We start from the raw sequence: 4,137 nt of genomic DNA on the forward strand, positions 1-4,137 counted from the left end.
CGATCAATACACACAGGTGTGACTCCAATGTACCTGTCCTTCTGTGTTCACACTAAGGAAGCTTTGAGAACCAAGACTACCTTATTAGTTATTCGGGCGATAAACGAACATGATGGATTACAAACATTACCAATCATAAGCAACGAAAGATGTTTACTCACACTGGCGCATTCTGTTATTAGTGAGAACTAATTAAGGTGATTGGATTCTTACTCCAGATCAGGCTATCGGCTTCTCTAAGTGCTTTTGATATTAGACCTCAATTTATTCAGATGTCAGAACTCGATTTTTGGCACTCAGTGGTGTCTGGAATGTAGGTCGTAGTGATCAGAATCTGTGAGTATGCGGTGTGGTGTGCCTATTAGTAAAACCACTGATACAGGTGTTGTCGTCCTGTGTAACTACTAGAGGGCTGGGCATAGGTCCGTAGGCAATCGTTGTCCCTTAACCCGGCGGGCGGAGGGCGTCCTTGAGGCTGCTGACATCAGTCAGAGAGGAGCTCACTGTTCAGGAACTGGAAGTGGTCCCAGGTTCGTCCTGGCGGTCCGACAATTACGAATCCCGGACATAGCAGCGACTCGTCAGGCCGGATGGGCCTGCCGCGTAACGCAATCTATTAGCCCTTCCTGAGACACAAGACACACAAAACACACACAATCATACACACACATCACACAGACACAGAAGAGAGACAGCACACACACACACACAACACGACGCAAGACACAACCAACACACCCACAGCCACACACGCCACCCCCTCTGTTTTCCGCCATTGACCGCGATGCGAGGGCATGCCCAGCACAGAACCTCCTCATCCACACCTGTTCCTCAACGCTCTTACACACACCACGCAAAGAGACCCTGTAGGGTATCAGGTCCTCTTCCACGATCGTAGAACCACCGAACCTCAGATACAGGTACACCCTCTGCTACAGTAACCCTTCTACAGGTAATCCCCTAACTTATCGGTGAACGAAAAATGGTACTGCTACATGGAAGCAAGATAACCTCTACTAGCGTGTAAAAAAATAACCACTACGGCTAACGAAAAGTACCCCATCTTTAAAATCGATATTCAGGTTTTAGTGTTTCAATCTACGGTAACCCTACTACGGTAACCTAACACGGTCAAACCTCTACAGTAACCCTACTACGGTAACCCTCTATTTCCGGACTAAGTCGCCTTCTATCGAGTAACCCTTCTACAGTAACTACTACGGTAAACCCACGAGAAATCCTACGGTACCCTACTACAGAATACCTAATCGTACTGGTAAACCCACTGAACTACACGTAACCCCCACACTCACGTCATGTAACCTACTAACGGTAAACCCTTGCTTACGGTTAGTACTAAAGCTTCTTTTCTAGCAGGAACGTTCTATATCATGTTTAGAGACGACACTACCCATGAGCGGTAACCCTACTACGGTAAGCCCTTACTGTACAAGTAACCCTACACTCCACGGTAACTCCTTTACTGATCGGTAACGTAACCTAACTACGGTTCAATCCCTACTGAACGGTAACGCCTCTAACTACCCACAGTAGAGTCCCTTACTACAGTAAGAACCCTAGCTGGACAGGCCGTTTATCACAAATCGAAGGCTTACATTCTGTGGGTTTACCTAGGTCTTACTGCCTCATAATGAGAGGGTAAAGTACCCCACTCGTAAACCCGGTTATGACCTGCTGTCCGCCGGCTTCCCAGGGTGTCTGAAACCAGTGACCAACCACATCTACTAAGCGGTCCAACCATCACACACCTTCTAGGTTAACAACCTCCAGGTACGAACAACAACCTAAAGCACACTAACCCCTTTTTACCGCAATCTGTTCATAGACATGTTGTATTTAAATAATGGAATGAACTACTGGAGATCCTACCCATTATTTCAAGTGCTAACTTTCCATGCGGACGACAGTGCCATTAGAATAATACGTATAGACATAATCCACTAGGTACTTAAATGTAAATCCGGTTAAACACCCAGTATATACTGATGATATTGAGGGCCATTACACCAGCGAGATAATTACTTTAAAACACAATGCAAACTATTTACAGTTCATCCAACCTCCACTAGATCAGACATATGAGTAACAGAATCATTTTATCTTAGTCAGGTTCCACTAGTAACGGTTAAGGGTCAATGAGAGAGAGGTCAGAGGTGCTAGAAATGGATGACCTCTGAATCAATACATCTGCCTAGGGAAACTGAAGAGCGAGAGTGGAGGAGAAGAGCAGATGGGAGAGACAGTCAAACGAGAGGCGAAGACGAAGGAGAAGATATAGAGACGGAAGAGAAGCAAGAGTAGGAGAAGAGGAGACGAGAGAGCCTTTTTATAGAGAGTGCACGACAGATGAGGGAAGAGACAAGAAGAGAAGAGCGGAGTAAGAAGAAGCAGGAAGAAGCATGAGAGAGAGAAAGAAAGAGAGAAGAGAGAAGAAAGAGGAGCCATGATATTCTGGAGAGCGGGTAAGGAAGAAGCCTAGAGGAAGAGAGAAGAGCGGCTAAGGCAGGGTGGAAGAGACAGGAAAAAACTTATATCGTTGATAACTATGCTTATAACTAAGTTTCCAACTATAGTTGTCAATTATAGACATCACTTCTGAGAACTAATAAGAGAGATGAACAGTACTGACAGTTAGTAAAAGGTCTCCTCACTAGAGGAGAAAAAATTTCTTGAATTTCAGCACAGAACAGAAATACAATTTACTTGCTATCATCGTTGTCGTTGACAGATGTTACGTCCGAGAGTTTCGAAGGCCAAAAAGTCCAGAGAACGGTAAGCTCTTTCGTTATATTAGTCCGTCTAAAACATGAATAAAATAACATACAACCTCCTTATGCTGGGTACTTCGGATACAGTAGGTACAAAAGGAAAAGGTTATAACTGTAAGACTTGATTATTGTCTGAAATTTAACAGGGCGCTCTATATTCATATAGTTGCACAGTTAACTATGTCATTGGACTGGCAACCGTAGAAAACGTTTTGCAATGGGAAACCCAGATATTTTCTTTAATTGGAGCAAGTTCAAGCCGAGGTCCCTCCTCCTCTTGTTGTCAGCCTTAGTTATTGGTTCCACTTTTGGTTTCACCCAGTCTTGGGTTTATAAAAACTACTAAAAACTAGTGATTTTTATTTGACCAACCTTTCATAGCAGTAACTAGACTCTCATCTTCCACCATACAGAAAACCAGATCTACTTAGGACTCAGCAGACCAGAAATTCTATCTCAGTTCAGACTTTCAATCTCTCCACTTCACCAGATATCCCATGATCTACACTCAGCAGAACGCAGATCTACAACTCAGCAGATTACCTCCTTCTATCATCTTCCACTCCTACTTCTTTCGCTTCAAAACAACATAATAGACTTGTGCATAAACTTCATATCACGACCCTACCAGGAGTCTTATAACTCAAAGAGAACTCATATCTCTACTCAACAGAACACTCCAACACTTGTAGGCTCAATAAGACAGAACCAGATCTAACTCAAACAGAACTGCAGAATTCCTAACGCTACGATCAGAAGTCAGGTAAACTTTCTCGCGTCTCATACCTCCCCTCAAACAGAACACCAAGATTATAGACAGTTTGATCTTCAGCATTTTGAGATTCTAAACAAGCAATCTAACAGTCAAGCAGACATCTCTTCCTCTTCACTCCATCAACAGAACCAGAATCTAAACTCAGCAAGGAACCAGATCTAATCTCCAGCGAACTCTCATCTCCCCACACTCCACGAGGAACCAGGAATCCAGCTCAACAACAGACCAGAACTTCTAGATAGATCTTGAATTCTACCACATTCACTAAACTCTAACTTTCTTATCAACTAACAGAACCCAATCACGCAGCATCTAAACATCAAAACGATCCTCTCCCATCTATGGCTCTCCTCATTCCACATTCCTCCTCGGTCTCTCCCATAACTCAGAACCAGTCTACCCTTCTACTCAAGGGAGCCCATGTTCAATCTCAGAGATCTATTTCACCTCCAAATATGTTTCCCCCCTACTTCCCACTCCTCTGATTCTCACATCAAACGAACCATGAACACAGAACTAGATCTACTAGTCCCTGGCAGTAACCAGAAGATCTAAACTAACTTAGCCGCAGAA

The sequence above is a fragment of the Salvelinus sp. IW2-2015 genome, unplaced genomic scaffold, assembly GCF_002910315.2.
Source record: "Salvelinus sp. IW2-2015 unplaced genomic scaffold, ASM291031v2 Un_scaffold5406, whole genome shotgun sequence".
In the NCBI taxonomy this organism is placed as follows: Eukaryota; Metazoa; Chordata; class Actinopteri; order Salmoniformes; family Salmonidae; genus Salvelinus; species Salvelinus sp. IW2-2015.